Source organism: Ostrea edulis, chromosome 2 (genome assembly GCF_947568905.1).
Source record: "Ostrea edulis chromosome 2, xbOstEdul1.1, whole genome shotgun sequence".
In the NCBI taxonomy this organism is placed as follows: Eukaryota; Metazoa; Mollusca; class Bivalvia; order Ostreida; family Ostreidae; genus Ostrea; species Ostrea edulis.
The window spans coordinates 88389800-88415488 of record NC_079165.1 but is presented as its reverse complement, the minus strand read 5'-3'; the positions used below and the strand labels follow the sequence as shown (position 1 = coordinate 88415488).

Sequence of the window (25689 nt, the reverse complement as noted above, 5' to 3'; positions counted from 1 at the left end):
GCGTATGAATACAATCACCGCTTCAAAAGTCAGTTCCTGTATTTTCACCTGGGTTCTTGCTTATGCAATGCAGTGGGGGATTTAGAACCCCCCCCCCCCCCACTCTCGCCATAAATTTAGATAACAGAAATAGTGCGAGTAAAATTCCAGATTGGCACCCAAAATGGCTGAGTATTTTGGCTCATACTTGACTTTCACCCCCACCCCCCTTCGTAAAACCTGGATCCGCCATTGCAATGATATCATAAGAGAAACAAACGCAACAGGATATTTATACATATTTTATTTTGTAAACAAACAAGAATTTCATCAATTTATAAAAGAGACACATTAAACATATCATTCTGTTGTTTCATTTTATACAGTTTTAAATACCGTCTTCAACTTCTGCATGACAATTTTATAAAGTTCTATGATATTGGAAGCGAAGACATGTAGACAGAGTTATAAGCCTATTTACTTTATGATGATAAGTTAACCTGTTGTTTCCTGGCAACTTCCATCACGGCTATGACTCAGCATGATCATAAACAAGGCTGGTTTCGAGGCTCGAAAAATTTAGATGTTCATGTCAGGGTACCGGTGCGAGATAGTCTTCATTAAAATCCTACAACAGAAATTTCTCAAGTGAACAAAAACTCCGTCAGTTCGTTTTTATTTTCTTTTACACACACTGAAGGTAAATAAAAGACGCAACCTACCTGCACTTTGTCTAAATCTGTCCTACTGTCTTGAATCGTCTCCTGCATGGCTACGTTTACCACGAGTCCTAACGATGAACATACCGTTGTTTCTTTCCAAAAACCTGACTAAGAGCTTAACGTTAACTTGACCCATCATATCCACCATCAATTCTCTCAGATCCTTTGAATTTCTGTCGAAATCTGTGATCAACAAGCGTTTTCAACTTAGTAAGCTAGACCGACACCAGTTTCTCCATCGCTGATCGCGACCAAATCACATCACGGATGTAGTTTGCTCCGCTCTTCTTGTCGTCATTTCATTTAACTTTACGCTCTAAATTACCTTTATTTTACACATGTTTCGTCTTTTTTAAAAACATTTTCAATTAAATATTTCTATCTTATATTCTCTTTTATATTGTTCCTAATTTTTTATTCGATAAAACTAACGAACTATATTTTGTGTTCTACGATCGTTATTTTGGTCATCTGCTACATAATCATGGAAGCTCGGTAAGAACACAAATCAAAATAGAAAATATAAGAAATAAAATATCATTTTTGAATGTTATTGGGATATGACATGAAGTTGGTACGTGATCAAATCTACTATAACGCCCTTCGGGCGTTATAGGATTTGATCACGTAACCAAATTCATGTCATATCCCAACAACATTCAAAAATGATATCTTATTTCTTAAATATACATCAACATTATTTCTTCAATTTTACCACAAAAAAGGTTTTTTAAAAATAAAAGAAATCACGCGTATTCTACAACAGGTAATTGAAATATCCGAAATATTTTGCATTGTAAAACAAAGGAAATGGTTGTAAATCCTAAAGATTAGACATTTGTAAGTGGCACTGAAGCGTCTATATTCTAATTCCTTTTTCAAGGACATAGGATACCCCCGCCCAAACTGTTATCAAGGTTCGTAAAACTATTTGTAAATCTTTCATTATTGCTAAAAACCCATAACCGGGTATTTATTGCAAAATTTTCCTAAGAAACAACCTTTAGTTTTGCATTATTCACAAATCTTTGCTTGAAAATTCAATGGGAAAACATTACTCAAAATTTGAAATACTTCAAAAACGTCTTTTTATTGATGCATTTTAAAATGTATCAATTACCGATTTACATTGTTGTTTGATCAAATAATAAGAAATTCCACATAAACAGTATTTTCAAAAGTTTGTTTGAAGGTCATGTGATACACAACATTTTGGAGTTTTCATATACATGTACTTGCTATCCATTTTAATGCGGCGAAATTTTAATATTTCAAGAAGGTTAAATGCTGCAGTAACTTGAGTCCTTGATAGCTTTGCTGTTGAAAGTTTGGATATTCATCTTTCGATACAATGTTCATGATCCTAGCATGAATGGTTAAAAAAAAAAAAACAACCTAAAAACTCTGTATACATTTGACAGTTAAGAAACCGGTTAGTATTAGGAGAGGTTTGTCTCCCCTTTAAATTGACACAAGAAAGTTTTGTTTCCATACAGAGTGAATACGCCAGTTTCGAGATAAGAGCTCTTCTGTGTAGGAGGTGCATTTAGTGGAACTTTGAATGCCGAAGTGGGACAGGGTGGACCTACAGTCAGTAAGGAAGATGATAAAATGATTTAAAATGGGTTCTGTTTAAATGTGTAAATGTAAGAAATACAAAATATTTTCGGAAGAAATGTTTGACTAAAGTGGAAACAAAAAACGAATGTCATACTTGCAAGTACATGTAAATCCTAAATATGATACGTACCAGCAACGAAATAACGTGATATAATCAGAGTCCCATGTATTTTACTCCCTGAATACTTATCATTTACTTAGTCTGTGTAACAGTCGAATTCGGGTGATGATACTGCGTATGAGAAACTAACGGAAGCACATAAAGAGTTATGAGATTGATCACTGTACTTTATATACACTGATTTTAACTACGGATAATTACGTTTACCTGATCAAGATATAGGGCTCACGGCGGGTGTGACGGGTCGACAGGGGATGTTTTTAGTCCTCCTAGGCACCTGATCCCACCTCTGGTGTGTCCAGGGGTTCGTGCTTGCCCAACTCTCTATTTTGTATTGCTTATAGGAATTATGAGATTAATCACTACGTTATCTTCACCTTTCATTAGAGCAGCAACAGCATCTTTTTAAAGTTTGTTATAACAAACAAGGTTCCTTGGCAACTTCCTATTACTAAATATATGATCAAAGCTTGTACTCTTACTCGTTCTTTTCGTCCCTCAAACAACACAACCTAACAAAATATAAATTTTAAACATAGCTGCCAACACTGTGGTGAGCAATATCCAAGAATTAAATGTGCCAAATCAGACAAAATAAGCCCTATACTAAACCAAGTACCAACAACAAGCATGAAATTCTTCGACAAGAATTACAGGGTTATGATAAAGATTCACTTGAATTTCGTGTTCATGGTGTTAAATATAGCTTTGAACTTGGATGCACTGAGTTTAGCTCACATTTTGTATACAATAATCATACTTCTGTAAGAAAAAGTCCATTAGTAGTCAGAAATAAGTTGGAAAACGATCTGGGTCTTAATCGTATTTCAGACCCGCATACACCCAAACCCTTCCAAAATCTTATTTGTTCACCCTTTTGCAAAGAAGTTACCTGGATAATTCAGAATCATTCTTGATTTATCCTTTCCAGAAGATAATTCAGTAAATGAACACATACCTCGAGATAAGTATGATTCTATAGAGAATGTAATTCAGCTTATCAAGATATATGGAATAGGTTCTCTTATGGCGAAGCTGGATATAGAGGGTGGTTTTCGAAACATTCCTATTCATCCTTCAGACTGTCACTTTTTAGGCATTGTGTGGGATGGAAAATTTTACTTTGAGAATTCCTTACCATTGGGTGATAGTTCATGATGTCAATTGTTTGGGAATTTGAGCACAGCATTGCAGTGGATTATGCTCAACAAGTATAAAGCCTCTGGTATGCCACATCTCATTAACGATTTCTTCTACATAGGTCCAGCATCATCTTCCAAATGTCTTTCGGATGTCCAGAATTTGGAGAACTTGTGCTACGGATTAGGAGTACCCCTCAAACAATCCAAAACTTTCCTTCCAACCACCTGTCTAACCATTTATGGAATCGAGGTAGACTGTACATGTGGAAAGTCGGTTACCCGAAGAGAAGCTTGTCAACATTAGACAATTATACGCAAAGACAGTACATAGAAAGAAAATACAGTTGAAAGAGTTGTAATCCTTGAAAGGTCTACTCTACTTAACTTTGCTTATCAAGTGGTCACTCCTGGTCGGGCAGTTTTGAGACATTTGATTGACTTGACCTGCAATGTTTCAAAATCAACTCAGTGTATTGAATCTACATCTGAAGAACGTGCATGACATCTTTTCATTGACCATTTTAATGGTAAATCTATTTTGCTTCAGGATGAGAGGTTCTCTTCAGAGAAATTACATATATGCACTGGTGCATCAGATAGTTTAGATTTTACAACAGTATATGGCTCCAAATGGTTTGTTGAACCCTGGTTAGACATTCACACAGCGTATCATATTTCTATTAAAGAGCTTTTTGCTATTGTCTTGTTGGAGATCTGGGGCCCATAATTGTGTAACCAAAAACTTATTTTCTTCTCTGATAATATAGCAGCTGTCCGAGTTATCAACAAACAGTCATGCAAAGACAAAATATTAATGAGACTTTTTCGTCGGTTAGTGGTTGAGGTGATGAAATTTAGTATTTTGTTTAAAGCAAAGCACATTCCAGGAAAGTAAAATGTACTTGCAGATTACCTTTCTCGCTTTAAATTCCAGGAAGCCAAGAGTTATGTCCCATGGTTGAACCAAAGACCAACAACAGTGCCAGACAGCCTGATTCACATTTGAGCTCATCTTCACAAGTCAATGGTTGTTTATTCGTTACCTCGCACTAACCCTTCACATCAGTCCCCATTCAAAACATGGGTTTGGGACAGAGGATGACGCAATTAGCTGAAATTAAATCAGCCAATGAAAATCCTTGTTTAAGATGCAAGTTTGGTAACAGCGAAAACAGAAAGTAAAAAAATGGTCTTACGTGGGGTACCTTTCTCGACACCATGAACATTGTGTGTTGATTTTTATATGTAACGTAATGACTAATTCACATTTTCGTCCCCTATATTTATTAATGAAAGGTGAAGATAACGAACAGTGATCAATCTCATAACTCCTATCAGCAATACAAAATAGATAGTTGGGCAAACACGAACTCCTGGACATACCAGAGGTGGGATTAGGTGCCTAGGAGGAGTAAGCATCCCCTGTTGACCGGTCACACCCGCCGTGAGCCCTAAATCCTGATCAGGTAAACAGAATTATCCTTAGTCAAAATCAGTGTGCCAAGAACGACCTAACAGTCGGTATGAAACACGTCAGACAACATTTGACCAAATGATAGGTTGTATTGACGAACTAGATCGTTATAACGACCATAGAATTTGCAAAATTGCTGACTTCAGTCGAGACTGTTGAAACCCCATTATCATCAACTTCTTTGTCAGAAGCTTGCCTCGATTTAAAAACTGATCATACACAGAACAAGCTCTTGTGTATCGAATCAGTTGAGAGATATAAACACCATATGTAGGTGATAATTAAATATTGCTATATAAATATAGGAAGTTGACGATAGAGAAGCTGAAATCATCCCGTTCACGGTTTGTCATGCAGCTGAGTTGTCAGTTTGCCGTCAATGTCTACTTTCAATAAAATATTAAGAATGAAGCAGAAGTGGACGACTCCGTGGTGTCTTTTATTTCGAGCTCAAAGGGATATATCGAATCGACATATGAATGAAAGTTATTATTGTTAATAGACAAAACGTCGTCGATATATCTAAATGTCGAATTGAAGTCCACAGCAGGAGATTTTTTCTTCTCGCGTAGAAGTTTTTGAATAAATTCTGCCTCATATGAATATCGAAACAGTTCAGATAACAAAGGAGCACTATTTCATAGTCAATTTTAAATAACTTATTCAATTTGTTAAAACACAATCGACAAATATACTTGGACAATCTATCGTTTACATGCGGCTCCTATTCTAAACTTTGTCCAAATAGGTAGATTTCCGAAAATCAATTGACGGCCACCAATTCTATACCATGTTGCCGATGCTGCGTCAAGGCGTGTTTAAGTTTAGTTTTCGATCGATTATAAAGACCGATGTCTTATTTGCTCTACGCCACAGGTTGCAAACCAATCACATGGTCCGTCTCGAGCCCATGTTTTGAATGGTGACTGATATCAAGGGTTAGTGCGAGGTAACGAATCAATAACCCTTGACTTGTGAAGACGAGTTTAAGCCTGTCAAGTCCGCAGTTACTAAATACATCTTTGTCTGCATCATCTAAGCAATCATATCTCAGAAGTTGATTCTTGTTATACAAATTTTATATTTCTCAAAATTTACCATTTTCTCTCCCTGTTTCAGAAATACTTGCATTGTATTTGTAATTTTGTAGGGGAACTATTCACACTCATCTCTCACATTTCAAATATTTATTTATGTTAATAAACCGTATAACCTCTATGATATCTTCAATTGAATTAAAGAGATCATCAGATTATTTATACCGAGCTCTAAATTAATTATTGCCAGCAATATTTCTACTAAATTGATGCTCTCATCAAATGAATTGAAGAGAGCAATAATTGAATTAATGCGCGCATCAAATATATTATTGCTCTCATTAATTGAATTAATGCGAGCATCAATTGAATTAAAGAGAGCAATAATTGAATTAATGCGCGCATTAAATCAATTATTGCTCTCATTAATTCAATTGATGCGCGCATTAACTCAATTGATGAGAGCAATAATTGATTTAATGCGCGCATTAATTCAATTAAAGAGAGCAATAATTGAATTGATGATATCTTCAAATAATTGAAGATATCTTCAATTATTTGAGTTTATGTTAATTTGGCGTTCCATACAGATGCATAGATATTCAGAACAGGATTTTTTTTCTAGATTTCTTAGCCCATGGAAGTAGTGATACTTTTTCACTAGTATTCAGGTGATCGATAAGGCCCGTGGACCTCTTGTTTTATAATGAATTAGTAATTTGAAATAAAAAATTAATGATTCGTTGCAAAATTGATAATTTATATTCACAAATTTTTCATTATTTTAATCCATGTACATATAATGTAAATACTTTTCCGCAGCTTATTCTTGTTGCTACATGTAAAGCTTATACGGAACCAATTTTGATGCAGCAGATGCGCATTTCGACAAATAATGTCTCTTCAGTGAAGAAAAAATTGTGAAATACCACTAGTACAAAAACTTTTCAATCAAGAACATGCAGACATTTTTATAGTGGGTTTCCTGCAAACTGAAAGTTATGTGCTCAATATCAGATCTAGAATCATGTACTAGAAGTCTTCATAAGTTACAATAATTCACTAACTAAAGTGGCAATAAAATAAAACAAGAGGTTCATGGGCCTTAACGATCACCCGAGTCTAGGCTAATCTGCAAAAGCTAAATAATATATCAATAGAATTTAGTTTAGATATGCAACCAGGAGAATTACTATTGATTTCATAGTCTTTTGGAGTAGGGCTAACTAATGCTCAGGTTATTGATAAGGCATGTGGGCCTCTTTATAAATTGATGGTTTTAAATAGCAATTCAGTTATTTGAAATAACAAATTGATAATCTTTTATAACAAATTGGCAATTTGAAATTAATAATTTGTTATAACAAATTGATAATTTGTTAAACAAATTAATAATTTGTTATAACAAATTAATAAATTGTTATAACAAATCAATACTTTGTTATATTGATTGATTGATTATATATTGTTGATCGTCTCTCTTGATAATATTTCACTCATATGGAGACGTCATTACTGCAGGTGAAGGGCTTCAAAATTTAGGCCTATGCTCGGCGCTTATAGCCTTTGGGCAGGGATGGATCTTTATCGCGCCACACCTGCTGTGACACAGGACCTCGGTTTTGTCGGTTTTATTCGAAGAACCGCCCCATTTAATCGCCTTTTACGACAAGCAAGCCCTGCAAGGGGTATTGAAGACATATTCTAACCCGGATCCCCACGAGATGATAATATTTTGCTATAACAAACTAAAAAACAATACTGTTGCGGCGCTAATATTCTTCCGTAGAAACTTAAAGTCATTTATTTGTCCCACTCTCGCATGTACAAGCAAATTGTTTCGCGCCTTACTGTCTACGAAAGTCCTCTAAATGAAAATAACTTGGACGTAATCCGAAACCTACGTATTGGACCTAGTCCTATGACACTGTTGAATAAAACACATAAATATTCCACTAATATTGTTTTTCCATGAAGGAAAGGCCCCAAATAAATTTAATCAGGTCCAGAGGCTTCCTGTATTTCATTAGTGTAATAGATCCAAACACCCCCTTTTCCGCATTGCATTCGCCTGTAAAGTTAACAGATGTGTGAGTGTCGTTTGTATTGCTGTGCTATTGTAGAACTGATTGACGTATTTTTTCATTTTGTTCAGCTTGATATATAGTTGAAAAGGATTCAGGTGTGTTTCCAACTTTGTCCGCAAATTGTATTTCCGGGTATCACTTCGATTGCCATGGTTTCATGGGTTTGCCGATGACAAATTAAATTCCCAAACAATCGTATGACAACTCCTACAGCGGTGTTGGTCTTTATATGTGTCTTGGATGTATTGCTAAGAATGGCTTTCCTGGCATCATCGGAAGTGACGTTGGCACGTTTATAGTCTGCGTACGAGCTATGCTGTGTAGACCGCAGCCTTCCTTCGTTGACCTATTTAATGCTGGACCCTGATTTGTTTTTATGGGCTTCATTAACTATAGGATTTCATTAAGGATTGGTATGGGAATTGCTTAGTTTGCACTATCTAACAAGCGTTCATAACTGTAGTATATACAGCAATAGAATTTATAGATGTTCTTAAGCGAAAGGTGGTTACAGTAAGCTTTATTTGTATCTGTGCATAGTCTGAACCAGTCTGCCATAGATGTGTAAGGTATTAAATTGTGAGTGTTCCCTAATACTTCAACTTAGCTATTATAGGCTTGTAGTCCGAAATATTAAATAACAAGAGGCCCATGGGCCACATCGCTCACCTGAGTCACCTTGGTCCATATCAGAAGATTTTCCATATCTATTTGCATGTAAAACCGTAGTCCCTATTATGGCCCCAAACCTACCCCTGGAGGCCATGGTTTTTGCAAACTTGAATCTACACTATGTCAGAAAGCTTTCATGTAAATATGAACTTCTTTAGCCCAATGGTTCTTGAGAAGAAGATTTTTAAAGATTTTCCCTATATATTTGTATGTAAAACTTTGATCCCCTATTGTGGCCCCATCCTACCCCAGGGGGGCATGATTTCAACAAACCTGAATCTGCACTATATCAGAAAGCTTTCATATAAATCTCAGCTTTTCTGGCTTAGTGGTTCTGGGAAGAAGATTTTTAAAGATTTTTCCTATATATTTGTATGTAAAACTTTGACCCCCTATTGTGGCCCCATCCGACCCCCGGGGGCCATGATCTTAGCAATTTATAATCTGCACTATATCAGGAAGCTTTCATATAAATCTCAGCTATTCTGGCTCAGTGGTTCTTGAGAAGAAGATTTTAAAAGATTTTTCCTATAAATTTGTATGTAAAACTTTGATGCCCCCCTTGAGGCCCCATCCAATCCCCGAGGTCCATGATTTTAACAATTTAGAATCTGCACTACCTAATAAAGCTTATCTATAAATTTCATCTTTTCTGGCCCAGTGGTTCTTGAGAAGAAGATTTTTTAATGACCCTACCCTATTTTTACCTTTTCTTGATTATCTCCCCTTGGAAGGTAGCCTGGCCCTTTATTTTAACAATTTAGAATTCCCTTTACCTAAGAATGGTTTGTGCCAACTTTGGTTGAAATTGGCCCAGTGGTTGTTGAGAAGAAGTTGAAAATGTGAAAAGTTGACAGACGGACAGACGGACGGACGCCGGAATACGGGTGATCAGAAAAGCTCACTTGAGCTTTCAGCTCAGGTGAGCTAAAAAGTGAAAATAGTGTACAGTGATCAATCTCATAGCTCCTATCATATATAAAGAATGCAAAATTAAGAGTAGGGCAAACACTGACCCTGAGCACACCGGATATAGGATCAGGTGTCTAGAAGGAGCAAGCATCCCTTGTTGACCGGTCACACCTGTTGTGAGCCCTGCATTCCCGATCAGATAATCGGAGTAATCCGTGGTCAAAATCAATATGTATTAGATATCATATATTCATAAAAAATCATAATATACCACGTGATTTCCTAGAGATTCACTAACAAATATAATATTATGATCAGTCACGGATTAACAAGGTAAAAAATACACAAGAAACACACGCAGTGGAGCTGTTTATTTTGACACAATACAAATTAAAAAAATTATAACAACCTATCATTGGGTCAAATGCTGTCTGACGTGTTAAGCCGTTCTTGGCACACTGATTTTGACTGCGGACAACTCCGTTTACCTGATCAGGATTTAGGGTTCACGGCGGGTGTGACCGGTCGACAGGGAATGGTTACTCCTCCTAGGCACCTGACCCCACCTCTGGTGTGTCCAGGGGGTCTGTGTTTGTCCAACTATCTATTTTTTATTGCTTGTAGGAGTTATGAGATTGATCACTGTTCGTTATCTTCACCTTTCATGTACTAGTACGAAGAACTACTCCAAGACTTGAACATTTATTCATTTATTATTTCTAATTTGTTTGTTGATGCAGCTCTTGGTGATTTTATTTTCGCAGGCATTGGATTTCTCCTTATCAAATATTCTCGGTTTAAAAATTTTCCATCACCAAAAAAAAAAAAGAAAAAAAAAAAAAAAAACCCAAAAAAGAAAAAAAAAAACCCCACAAAAAAAACCCCAACAAAAAACAAAACAAAACAAAACACAATAAAATTAAATTATTTAGAACAAAAGTATTCAGTAACTGAGAGCTTTCTTATGATTTTCAATGTCGATAACCGTAACTAGTGAAAACCACTCGAGGGTAATAGTTTAACATAAAGATATATAGGGCATGCCTTTAAAAATCTTCTCAATAACAGCAGGGCCACTGGAATATGCATGTACATAATCTTTGAATTTTTATCAAACACTAACATTAGTCATATTGATGTGCAAAATGCCAATATAGTGCAGATTCATACTTGACAAGGGTTAGGCTTCGAGAGGAATTCAAAGATTCACATGAGAAGATATGAGAAAAAAATCTTTTTAAGAGTAGCAGGACCATACTAAATCATATTGATATGCAAATGTATCCAGGTTGTGTACATTCAATTTTTTTATGGACCATGGAATCTTGAAATTAAAATAAAATCTTCACCAGAAGAGTAATGTCATGTTAGTTATATTCCCATGTTGTGTGGATTCAAATTAGAAAAAAAGATCTTAATCTAATTAATTTTGGGTCGTGTTTTTTTTTGGGGGGGGGGGTTCGAAATATGTCATCGGATTAAAGAGGGTAAAATTCAGTGAAAAGGTGACTCAGGTGAGCGTTGTGGCCCATAGGTCTTTTGTTAACATAGAGGCAATCATACTAAAATTTGTCACCACCTTTTGAACAGAATCAAGAACACAGCTGGCCTTTCATATATAAAATGGACTTGCGCTTTTTTGGATTTTTTTGGGGCCAAATTAACAAACCATTTTCCAAGAAAGGCTTTCCTTCTCATTACGAGTCGTGACATATATATGACTTCGGAGCATATTATACATACATCCTCTTGTAATGTTCAAATATTTTACGATAAAGATTGCTCTAGAACAATATAATGTTTTCATTCTTTATCTAACAAATTTAATTAAATCTTGAATTAGATAAGCTACTGATATGGTGTTCATTCTTGGTGTTAGAGCGGTTTATTCCCAAGAATGAGAAGAATGGGTTTTTGTTTGCTCGTTATAAAGAATATTATCCTTCAACACAGCCTTTGATAACCTGCTTCGTTTTCATCTCGTCACGTGGCGTGTAGCGTGACACAAACAATACACCTAGCTAATCTACTGCGTTGTGTAAGAATATGTAGAAAAGGCCACATTTAAGTTGGATTGCCACACCCAAATTTTACCTAATGGCTCCTTAATGCATCTCATATGGAGTATGACTTCACCATGGAAAGAGTGATACAAGTTCGCGATTATTTTAAATGATTTTTAAGCGTTTTTCCGGAATAATAATCAAAGTACTGAGTGGAGGTGACGGTAAATAATGGAAGCAGTTAATGAGAGAAGAGTTATATAACAGATCAAGAGAAAATATTTTTAAAAACTTCATTTTAAACCAGGTTAAGTTTAATAATTTTATGAAAATGAGACACAGAAAAAACATAAAAATAAGTAGCTCTGTAAATTTCAAGTGAAAGTTTTAAACATGATGGAATAATGAATTTCTGAATGCTCAATATAAATTGATATTGTAAAATGGTTTAAAAAAAAAAAATATTTAACAACTTTTCCCCAGGCATTTGTGACTGAAACTAGAGATTGCCAGAACATAATTGGTATTCTTGAACCATGTCTTCCAAAGTACGGTGCATTGAAACAATTTACAAATATAATGATGTAAGTTTCAATGAATGAAAGAGCACAGTATTTACACTCAATGAAAAAATAACCATCAAACAGAAAGAAAAAATACGGGTCAAAATTTGGGACAATTACAACACAAAAACAGTTACTGTATGTATATCTCATATCTGTAAAAGATATGGAAATATTGATTATCGTGTTTAAAATGCCATGGGGATTATATCTCATAAGACACATTTTGGGCACTACTGGTAAAACAATTATACAGCTGTACATACTGGTGAAAAACACGGCACAGGTAGAGTATCCAAGTAACTAGCATCCAAATAAGAGAACATAAAGAATTAAACACTACTGTTGAACCAAATGTGCCATATATATGAGAAACATGTACTTACATGTAAAAATGAGCATAGATTTGTTGGAGGAGATTGGTTGAAATAATATTTGTACCTGCATTAATATAATATGAATCACAAATCATTATACAAAACTGCATACAAAGCAAAAGAAGGTAATAGGGGAAAACATGTCATTCCGACTCATTATGGTGAGCAGAAAGGATAAGACATAGCCAGGGAATATGAAGTGACTAATCAGGTCATGCTACAATTTTATATCAGTTTCTAGTAAAGACAAAAACACTACGATATTTTATGAATAAAATGAAATAAAAACGTTACAGTTGTAGAGATATAAGTGAAAATAATTTCAAAATACAGCCTGTCTTTTTTAACGCTTTCTGAACGGAACTGAATGCTGATCACAAGACTTGCCTATAGCATACCATATGCTGGTGCTTATCTAACTACCCTCTAGTGTTCCACACTAATAGTGATAGAGAGTTAGTGTTTGATCGAGCATAATGCATTTAATCTGATAGATCGTCTACAGTTGAAGAACTGTTTTCTGAAGGCGTGTGCAATGCACGCGTTATACATCATTTCACCTTTTTTTTTCAGCTGGGGTGAAGTTTTAAAATAATCTATGTTGTATAAGTTAAATCGCCGCCATAGATACATAAATCATGTTAGTTTATAAACCAAAAAATATTGATTATTAGTGCATATGTAACTTCAAAAACCCTTTTCGTAGAAATGTTGTTCACTACAACAATGATCGTTAAAACTTGGATTATAAAAATTCCATGCAAAATATGAGCATTCTTTTCTTCACAGATCATCAGTCAATCCAAAGTAAAATATTTAAAACAAATCACAAGCCACCTAAATGTGCATATTTTGTTTACAAAATGATCGAGTATATACTTTCCTATTTGTCCAGCAGGGATGTTTCTCAGTTTTGCGTCCCGTCGGGAACATTTCACTCATATTTAGACGTCACCAGCTGTAGGTGAAGTACCACACATTTAGACCTATGCTTAGCGCTCATGACCGTAGCAGCGAGGATTCTTTGCGTTTGGCGAAGGAACAACTACTAGTTCCTATGTTTACGACTTCAGTTTAACACGGTCACGGCACGAGCGGGGCTGGAACTTACGACGTCCCGGTCACGAAGCGAACGCTTTTCCACTGAGTTTCCGCGTCCGGTCCCAGTAGTTATTGATATATCATGTAGCTACTGCATCATATATCACTACATTGTAATAAAGAAAAACAGAGTATAGGAACTCTTCATCAGCAGGAAATAAACAATAACGCCATGGAAATCTTCATTTAAACGGAAAATTTAGAAACATTATTTTGGGAGTTACCTTTGTCTAGACGGCAAGCAGTGCAGCATAAGCCCTATTAGTAATAGAGAGTTAGTTTAACAGTCAAATTATTTCTTTGAAGCAAATGGCAGAGTGCCCGTGGATCCTTCGAATGAGACCGCGATAACCGAGGCCCCGTGTCACAGGATGTGTGGCACGATAAAAATCACTCCCTGCTCAAAGGACGTATAAGCCTCAATTTTGCAGACCTTCAGCAATGGTGTCTCCACATGAGTGAAAGATTCTCGGAGGGACGTTAAACAATATATAATTAATTAATCAATCAATCAAATGGCAAAGTCATCTAAGTACACATAGTTGCTAGAACCGGCTGAATGTAAATTTCCAGACATGAATTATGAAGAACCAAGCCGAGCTGAATTTCACCCTAGAGCTGTAATGACTAACTTCTTCCGTTTTCTTCTTAATGAAATATCTTAATTTCATTGGTATAGACTATGTTTGGCACGCTTATATGAGGAGATGGAAGGTTTAAACCCGCCACCTGGGCTAGACAGAAAATAAATATATTTGCCTATCTTATACACTTCCAGTTGTAAAATACTTAATGTTGGTCCACAGTTTCAATTGGATCCTTAATAATGCTAGGAGTGGACCCATTACCTTAGAGAAAATTTGTGGATCCGCCGATGTACATGTAGCTGCGTTCACTCTAACAGTAGCTCCGTCAGCATATTATTTTAACAACATAGGTAGCAAAGCATAAATAATTTTATCTCAATATATTATACAGACAGTAGATTATTCATTCAACAATGTGATGTTCCGTGGACTGTTTGTAAGTAAGGGTTAATGTACTCGTATCGCTCCATTCCTTAAAAGTAATGGACCGAGGCCCATTGCTTTTAAGGAACGGAGTGATACGAGTACATTGACCCACTTAAAATCCACTGTAAACATTAATACAAACTAAATTTTAATCACATCTTACGTTTTTCATTCTTTTGTTGCATGCATTTATATCTACTTGTATAAAGGTTGACCTACTTTCCGAACTCTCCATTCCTGAAAAATAATGGAGTGTTTGAACAAAAGAATGACGTCATAGGTGGATTTTAAACATGAAAGCATGGCGCGTAAGTAAATCCCGACAGTATAAGAATCTATAAATCCAGCTACTTTCGAATATGAAAGGCAAAGATAACAAACAGAGATCAATATCATAACTCCCACAATGAATACAAAATAAAGAGTTGGGAAAACACGGACCCAGGACATACCAGAGGTGTTATCAGGTATCTAGGAGGAGTAAGCATCCCCTGTCGACCGGTCACACCCGGCATGAACCCTCTGTTTGATCAGGTCAACAGAGTAATCTGTGCCAAGAACGGGCAAACAATCGGTATGAAACACGTCAATCAACATTTTTGTAGCATCAACTTGTTTATCAATAGTCTGCCTCGCTTTAAAAACTGATCATACGCAGATCAACTTTTTGCATATCGAATCAGTTGAGAGGTATATAAACACCATATGCATGTGATAATGGAATATTGCTACCTAAATATGGGAAGTTGACGATGGAGAAGCTGAAATCATCCCGTTTGTCATAAAGTTGAGTTATCAGTTTGCCGTTGATATACATTTTCATTAAAATATATAAGTACGAAGCAGATATGGAGTACTATATGGTGTCTTTTATCTCGATTTCACGGGGATCATTGAATCGACATATGAATGAAAGTGATTATTGTTAATAGATAAAACGTCGTAGATATATCTAAATGTCGAGTTGAAGGCTACAGTAAGATATTTTTTCTTCTCATGTAGAATCTTAGGAATAAACTCTGTTTCATAACAATATAAAAACAGGTCAGCTAACGGTGGATAATTTTTGCCCATGGGAATTCCAACAAACTGTTATATAAAGCCTCATTGGTAATTCGGAAACGCATAGAATAATTCATTTCATACATTTGAATTGTTATTTTACGCTAACGAAATAATTTGAATATTATGACTTATTTGTATACGAGTTGGGGATCCCCTAATTAACAGGATTTCCAGGCAGAGCGTGTGACTTTTCATAGGTACTTCAATTTACCCGAAAGGGACACAAAACACATAATTATATTCAAATGTACATATTTTATTTTACTAATGCAGTTGAATTTGAATGCATTTAAGTTCAATTTAGGGTCATATTAAAGCTATTTTATTACCAGTCAATAAGAAAAATTAAGGGAATGATTCATAACGAATACTGGTGTGAGATGAAGAAAGTTCCTCAACTCATCACATTTCTATCATTTTTCATTTGAATAGTATTAATTTGTTAATGTTCATGAAACACATCCTTTTCTCTTGATCTCAATTATAATATTTTTCAATGGAATGATTACTTTACAAATGACAGAATTGTATTTCAGCATAACCGCTAAGTCCATCTTCATGCGCCACAAATTCATGTTTTTAAATACCGTCATTTTGTTGATAACATTAAAAGTTCAGATCATCTGCACGGCACGTAACTTGTTACATAATTATACCCCCCGCAACAAGTTGTGGGGGGGGGGGGGGGGGGGTATACTGGAATCGGGTTGTCCGTCTGTCCGTCCGTCCGTCCGTCTGTAGACGCAATGGTTTCCGGGCTCTAAAGCATTATCCTTTCCACCTACCGTCACCATATCATACATATGGACTACCCATGGGATGAAGATGTTCCCTATCGATTTGGGGGTCAAAAGGTCAAGCGCACTGGACATCGAAGTAGCAATATGGTTTCCGGGCTCTAAAGCATTATCCTTTCCACCTACCGTCACCATATCATATATATGGACTACCCATGGGATGAAGATGTTCCCTATCGATTTTGGGGTCAAAAGGTCAAAGGTCAAGCGCACTGGACATCAAAGTAGCAATATGGTTTCCGGGCTCTAAAGCGTTATTCTTTCCACCTACCGTCACCATATCATATATATGGACTACCCATGGGATGAAGATGTTCCCTATCGATTTTGGGGTCAAAAGGTCAAAGGTCAAGCACACTGGACATCAAAGTAGCAATATGGTTTCCGGGCTCTAAAGCGTTATCCTTTCCACCTACAGTCACCATATTATACATATGGACTACCCATGGGATGAAGATGTTCCCTATCGATTTTGGGGTCAAAGGTCAAGCACACTGGACATCGAAGTAGCAATATGGTTTCCGGGCTCTAAAGCGTTATCCTTTCCACCTACAGTCACCATATTATACATATGGACTACCCATGGGATGAAGATGTTCCCTATCGATTTTGGGGTCATAAGATCAAAGGTCAAGCACACTGGACATCAAAGTAGAATATGGTTTCCGGGCTCTAAAGCGTTATCCTTTCCACCTACAGTCACCATATCATACATATGGACTACCCATGGGATGAAGATGTTCTCTATCGATTTTGGGGTCAAAAGGTCAAACGCACTGGACATCGAAGTAGCAATATGGATTCCATTTAAATTCTTTAATGGCTTTTTTCATCGCATGGAGATGCTGTGTTCCTAGATACCTTTCGGATCATAATACTGAAGTTTTACTTATTACCAACACCCTTTGGGATATTGGGGTAAGCGGGGGGTATTCTTAGTGAGCATTGCTCATAGTACCTCTTGTTAGATATGTTACTAGTATCCCTTATGAACTTTACTTTCACAATGTATGGTGAAAATAAACAAATCAAAGATCATAAAATTTCGACAACAATTTTAATTTACAAGTGTACATTGTAAAATCCATAATATAAACGAAAATTGAAAAAAAGGAAAACTGGGTAAATTGTCGGTCGGACATATAGAATCAGACAATAACTATACGAGGCTGACTTATATCATCTCATAAAAATGGTGTTTGGCCTGGAGCTTCATCATCAGCTTGTCCTGTGAGCCAAACATCTAATTCTCAAAATGTTGAGTTGACGTTAATGTGAATGCATTGTTGACGAATTTGGAGGACAAGAACTTACATGAACTCAAGTCATTTTTTAAGAACACGACCAATTTTCCACCAGCGTGTCTTTTCACCGATTGCTATAGAACTATAAATAATCTCATCATTAACCAAAAAAATTGTCCTACAACTTTTAAAATCGTTAACCAATTGTTAAATTGTTGTTACATTCATGTTAAAAAGATCACCATTTATTTCTTGTTGCCAGTTAATACATGTAAATGAATAGATTGTATTTCTTTCTTGTATATATTGTTTTGGTTCTCGACAAAACAACACTTATTAAGTTTGTTAATGACTGTCAACGCCGAGATGTAGCACTACACAGACAATCGCCTTGTCGGACTTTAACGACCGGACATATTTCTATAGAAGGTCAGTAACGAACCAAATACGTTCACAGACCGGTGTGAAATCATAAATGTAAAAATATGGGGTGGCTTATACGTGTATGTAAAATATATATACACTGTATATTCAATGTATTTTACTGTATATGTGGATAGAACTTGTGTATATATAAGTCGCTGAATGAAAAATGTTCCAAGTTATTGCACTAGTATATGGTGTGCGCTAACTACTGTACTTTGAATTTTGTGTGTATACTACATATAGGTAAACTGACGGGCATGTAGCTCAAAGTAATAAAGAAACTCAAATAAGCACATACAATCTAGGGAGTCAATGGAACACATGGGAATCTGCCGATTTTACCTCAACTGATTAGGTTCTTAATTGTAAAAGATATACAATTAATACTAAACTATGGAAACAAAATTACACCAAGGGATGGAGATCAATACATTTAATACCTGTTAATTTGTCTTTAAGATTATATATGGAATCACTGAGTGACACGCGGTGTCTCGTCCATGTTCAATGGTTATCATTTACAGCGAAAGGCGAGAGTTCACCGCTGTTGTCATATCACTCATTTACGTACATCAATAAAATGGTCGTCAGATTATTTTGCTTTGTCATATGTGTTATTATGAGTTATTGTCAGCTTTCAATTAATAAATATCAGGTTAGCATATGATATCGCAATTATTTCTTCATTATAAAATTACATGCTTTCACAAGGCTCGGATTACCTTTTATAAAGCAGCGGGGATTGCACGCAGCTTCGTTTAACATTTATTTCAAAATATTGACTGGATAGCTTCCATAAGAAATTTGTAATTTGATAAATAATATCAATTGTTTTGAATTTGATGAGAATTTCATAATTTTGGATATGAGGAGAATCAGAAATCTATTTTCATAAGATCTAAAATGCAGAAAGTAGTTCTTTTACGCCATTTTTTTTTTTTTTTTTTTTTGTAGAAAGTATGTATACTTAAAAAAATATCACTGTTTAAAAATTATCAGATGAAATCCCGATGGGGATATCCGGGTAAGAATAGGTCCTCAGTACCGTTTACTTGTCATATGAGGCGACTAAATGGGACGGTCATTCGGATGAGATCGCAAAAACCGAGGTCCCGTGTCACAAGTATGGCACGATAAAGATCCCTTCCTGCTCAATGGCTAAAAGCGCCGAGCATAGCCCTAAATTTTACACTGGCAATGGTGGTGTTTCTATATGAGTTAAAAATTTTCCAGAGGGACGTTAAACAATATACAATTAATCAAACGATGAAAACTTATCATTTTCTTACATTTATAGATCGATTAAAGAAAACTTACGATTGAAAAAGAAGGAAAAGCGGGCGAATTTTCGTTCGTTAAGATAATCATTCCGTAATTTATCCTTTAGTCATGACAAAACTTCTTAGCATTGAAAATGATATTACACATGCTCTTGTAAACCCTCTTTTTCAGTCCATTTGCTATGAACACCTGCATCGTAGTTAAAACAAATGTTGCCATGTCAGGAGATCACAACGGAAGAGACGTTAGGGTTTTATTTTCTACACCTAATGAAATCTCTGATTGGTCTTATTCTCCACATATACACGATTGGGTTGAGTATAAACTGAAAGTTACTGATGTAATACGTCACAGTGATGGTCTTTTCTGATACACTTTGTTCTGTAAAATGAGACACAATTTCTACAATGTGGTACGGAACATTAAACAACACTAGAGTTATCACCACAAGCAGTAAGGTTTTAGCAGACTCCTCCCGCTGTTTCGTGCTCTTTACGTGTAGGTGTCTACTTTGATTGTGGAAGGGGAACTTTTTTCCATCCTCATTGAATATGTCGCTAGAAGGCTCAATTGTATGCGTGTGTAACGAGAGGTTCTGAGACCCACTGGAAATTTTACTGTTGTCGTCTGCTTTCTGGGACATTTTTAGTTCGATAGAACGGTTAGTCTGGTCACTTCCGGTGGGTTGGAACCCTTGATTAGCGACACAAAACACATCTAACTTATCAGTAACTCTATTATTTGCCTTTTTCACCTCACGGTTATTTACTTTTCCGAAATTTCTAATATGACGTAGAAGTTGATAGACGGATAGGATCGTCAGGATCAGGACTCCGAGAATGATCAGAAGAGCAAGCAAAGAAAAAACAAGCCGTGCCGTGGGTAACTGAATACGAAGGGACTGTGTAAACTGAGGAATCTGGAAAGGGTAATACTGATTGACAACAATCACAGACATTACCGATATAACGTAAGTTATTAATAAGTACATCACTTGCCGCCACCTGCTGAAGTACAGAGAATACTTTGTCATCCGAGAGGCGCAAAATCGTTCTAATGAAATCAGTAAATGATGAAGGTAAGCCTGTAGACCAAGCACATCCATCAGAGATCTCAGGAGTACCCAAACTTTGTAAGGAACAGCATGCGAATAAAACATCAAAATGAAAGACAGTGGCGCCACGGCTACAGCATTTGCACACAAACATATTAGGCCACGGTAAAACACATCACGTCGGAGGTTTTTGCTACAACACAGCATTAGAATGGGGATGATGTTTGAAATCAAAATCAGGATAAAAAATCCAAGCGTTATGAAAAAGATATGATGCATTACGGACGTTCTTCTTTTCGCTGTGAGGAGCTGTAGTGAGTACAACTGTTAGCCGCTTATTGATGGATCAATGACGCGTCAGGTAGATCTGCTGACGTATTTGGAGACCTAGATTCTCTTTTTTCCACACGCATAATGGATGTTTTTGTTTTCAGCTCACCTGAGTTATACTAGTATGTTAAAGTGACGTTTTATCTATCACCCGTTACATGTATCCACGAAAGCACATTAGTATCAATAATATAAGAGATAAGAGATAATTATCTCGTAATTACAAGAAAAGATCTCGTAATTGCGAGAAAAGATCTCATTATTACGAGATAATTATCTCGTTAGTACGAGAAAAGATCTCGAGTTGATTATCTCGTAGTTACGAGAAAAATATGTATATAAAGTGGCACAACTTATGAATAGTCTTGGAAGCATTTGTTTTAGTAATTGGGAAAATATGCGATTTGATTAGTTTAATTGAAACATGTTCGAAACAAGGAAATTCTGCATATTTTTGCTTATTCAGAGGGAATTATTATTAGTATTTCAACACTGAAGAAGAGGAAAATGAAATCTTTGGGACTGTTTCGAAGGAAGAAGCATTGTGATTTATTGGACGTAGCTAGTTTTATAATGCAACAACAAGAAACATCCGGAGCCTTACATGGGTATCGCTGGATGCATTCAAAATGTGTATAGACTGGTCTCAATATTCCAAGGGACACAGTTTACGAATTAATGAAATTATTGGATCCGGAAGGCATGGAATCCAGACTGCGTAAAAGATTAAAAAGACGACGTTACTCAAATCCTGGTCCTAATTTTGTGTGGCATGTTGATGGCTACGACAAGTTGAAACCACTGAGCGGCTGTATTGATGGGTATTCAAGAAACACGCTATGGTTGGAAGCTGCTACAACCAACAACGATCCGAAAGTCATCGCAAACTACTTTATCAAGACTGTTAAGAATAAAGGTAGGTGTCCAAAACGAGTAAGAGTAGACCTTTGGACTGAAAATGTGCATTTTGAAAGCATGCAACAGTTTTTTCGAAGAAACGGCGAAGATTCATTGGCAGATGATCGAAGTTTTATTTTTGGAACAAGCTCTCTTAACCAAAGGATAGAGTGGTTTTGGGGCCTCTTGCGAAAGGAAATGGGTCAGTTCTTCATGGATTTATTTGCAGACCTTGGTTAAGACGACAATGACCTTTTCAACAGTAATATGATAGACAAATGCATAATTCAGTTCTGCTTCATGGATATTATTCAGGTACGTTTCATAATTTACATTTTGTATAAAAAAAAGATAACGCTTACACACCCTATCATTCGTCGTTCTACATGTAATACTTTCTAATGGTTTAATTATTTTTTGTGTATACAGAAAAATCTGGATGAGATACGGGATACATGGAACACGCACAGACTGCAGTCCAACGACAACGGCGTCGGTGGAGGCAAGCGTCCAGTATTACTGTACCATCTCCCCCATTTGTATCATGCGCATGACCATCTATGTCCAGTGGATGAATACGAAATCAATATCTGTGAAGAGGATATAGCATCAAAAATACTATGTGCTGATGAAAATATTTCAGAACTGTGCAAGATTTTAATGGAAGAAGGCCAAATGAATTATCCGACCACTGCAACAGAGGCAAAGGAGCTACATGTATACATACAATTGAGAGAAATAATTTTATGTGAATTAAAAGATTTTGCTTAATTCATATTTATCAGAGATTTATCAGGCAAACATGCTCTTCATTTTTATGGTGTTTTCTCTTCACGAATTGATTTTGTTTACATGGAATTAGAATTACAGTTACAGTTATTTGTACGTAATATTGTCTTGCATATAATTATAGATAATAATCACCTTACGTGCATACTAGCACGTTTATGCAAACTTTTAAAGAAAAGCAGACATGCATTTATTTTCAAACTATTGTATAGTACAAGAACCCTTAAAGATATGTCTTAAAGGTTCGCCCAAATGCATATAAATTGTAGTATGAGTTGTTAACAAGGATGAGGTTTATATATGAATATATCCTTTTTCAACTACATATATTAGTCTGAGTTTACATCAAAACAACGAACTGTTATCGACGATGTCATCAATCCATTTAATTTCACCTTGAAGAAAAGGGTGCGCTGTTGAGAGAGAGAGAGAGAGAGAGAGAGAGAGAGAGAGAGAGAGAGAGGATTATGCATTAAAGGATTAATAGCACGTGCATATAAAATGACATACAATACACATGTAGGTACATTTGTAGGATGACTGGCTGGAGCTCATAGACGAGGATTTCTTATTATTGAAAAGAAATATAAAAAATATCGCATATTTTCATAATTGCCATATTTAAAAAAGGCAATATTTCAATTTATGGACATTATCATTCAATCCTCGATTTAATATAAAACATGAGAATATATAGGATAAAACTTTAAAAGTATTCTTCTCAAGAAGAGGGTTATGGAATTTTATCGGGAAAATCTTTAGATATCTTATTAGACTGGAAGGGCCATGATTTAGTCTTGTCAATGTGTATACATTCTCAGGTAGTGACGTGATATCGTCTTTCGTACAGAGCGAGTTATACCAGGTAGGTCATTGAGTTCAAACAGGTTTCCATAATGGAGAAGTTCTAGTACATTTTTTGTTAATCTTTACTTTAAAATATCATCAAAATAAAAAAGCAAAGCGACAGTTTCGTTACACTCAAAATGAAGAATATGAAAAATACATGTGTACTTGTTTATCGTTACCTTGACAATTATACATGTAAAATGCGGAAGAATGTGACAAGCGTCTATTTTGGAAATTAGCCAAACGCAGAAAACCCCGAACCTCTAGAATTTATCCCGAAATAGAAGACGACAATTGCCATATTCACAATGACTCAAACAGTGTAGGGGGATTCTTTGCTTCTTATTTTGAAAGAATTTATAGTCCTTTAAATGAACATTTTGATTTTAACTTTAAATACGAAGTTAAGAATAATATTAGCAACATTATAAAAGAATGAGCTTGATGTTAGTGACTTAGCGGGTGATAAAATAAAATTGGAATAACTTGCATCAATCATAAATAGTTCAAAGTTACGGAAAGCACGTGCCCATGATTCAGTAACAAATGAGCATATTGTTCACGGAGGTAATATTGTTTACTCTCTGTCTTCTGAAAATGTTCAATGCCGTCATAGCGTGCGGTAATATTCCTCATGAATGAAAGCGAGGCTTAATAGTTCCACTATACAAAGGTGGTGACAAATCGAAAGCCACATGTAACAGTTATAGGCCTCTATCCTTTTTGCCCAACTTTAAAAAAAAAAGATATTTGAGAAGATAATTCTCTCTCGTATCTCAGATTCAACTCTTGTATCAAAACATTTCCCAAATGCTCAACAAAAATATCTAGGTTGTTCAATCGCATCGTTAAATTTACAAGAGACAATGTTTCATAATATAGAACAAGGCAACAATGTCTAAGTTAGCTTTTTGGATAGCAGTAAGGCCTTTGATACTGTTAAGAGGGATGGCCGCATGTTAAAGCGATACAAACTTGGAATAAAAGATAAAATCTGGTAACTGATTAATAACTGTCATCAAGGAACATCTAGCTCTATTATTGTAAATCAAACTCAATCTAGATGGTTCTCTGTTGATCAAGGTGTAAGACAAGGTGGTGTTTTGTCAACATATCTATATTTTGTTTATATTAACGATCATATTGATGAATTTAATTAGAGCTAAGTAGTCCTAATACAGGCGTCCTTAATGTTATGAGCAGCTGCCTCTCATTGGCAGGTGATATATCTTGCATTGGGTTATCCCCAATTGCCCTCCAAAACTTGTTAGAGATTGCATACGCATATTCGAATAAGTGGCGATTTTCCTTCAATGCGTCAAAATCGTGCGCAGTGAAATCCATGATAAGAGAAGTAAAATGGATAACAACTTTTTTGGGCATCTGGGACAAGTATTGATTCCACGTGAAGAATCCTATAACCACCTTGGTATTGCGATTCACCAGAAAAAGAATAGACAGAGCCTATGAAAGGGGCAGAAGATCCTTTTTTGCACTATCTGACATAGGATCCCATTTTCTCAACCCAATGACTATATCTCATCTATATAAAACAATCGTTATGCCTACACTAATTTATGGATGTGAACACTGAAATATGACCTGTTCAGACCGCCAAAACCTTTGTACTTTTCAACATTTTATGTGCAAAAAATCTCCGAATTTACCAATATTGTGCAGATCCGATATATGCGAGTCACTTTCTGATGTATTGCCCATCAGCGCAGAAATAGATACAAGAAAACTACTATTTCTAGGAAGGCTCTGTCGAATGGACATAAAACACTCTACCAAAGACAATATTCTTGACCCGATTATTTGCTTACTGGCAAAATCTTTCAGAAGTGCAATATGGTTTTATTTCAGACGTTATCAAAACCTTACAAACATACAATCTTACCAATTATTTAAGTACATGGCTTGACAACGGATTCTTCCCCGATCCTGGAAAAGAATATTCAAAAATATTGTATCATTGTATCACCAAGACCAGCGGCAACTGAGGATGAACAGTCCGGATTTCCATTTATTCAGACCGATATTTTCAGCTATAAAACCTGCGACAATTTGGAATTTAGCTAACAATGAACTTTCCAAATTGATATGCAAAATATACACAGGTATGCAAGTAAAT

At 35.8% G+C, this 25689-nt stretch overlaps 1 long non-coding RNA gene across 1 annotated transcript; it reads right to left on the bottom strand.

The window, feature by feature from the left end:
- Positions 1-3621: 3621 nt before the first annotated feature.
- LOC130051955 (uncharacterized) lies at positions 3622-25473 on the bottom strand. The gene is made up of 4 exons (XR_008800238.1): positions 25456-25473; positions 15023-15060; positions 4498-4695; positions 3622-4028 (listed from the first exon to the last, which is right to left on the bottom strand). It is a non-coding gene; the product is annotated as an uncharacterized LOC130051955 (long non-coding RNA).
- Positions 25474-25689: the final 216 nt, after the last annotated feature.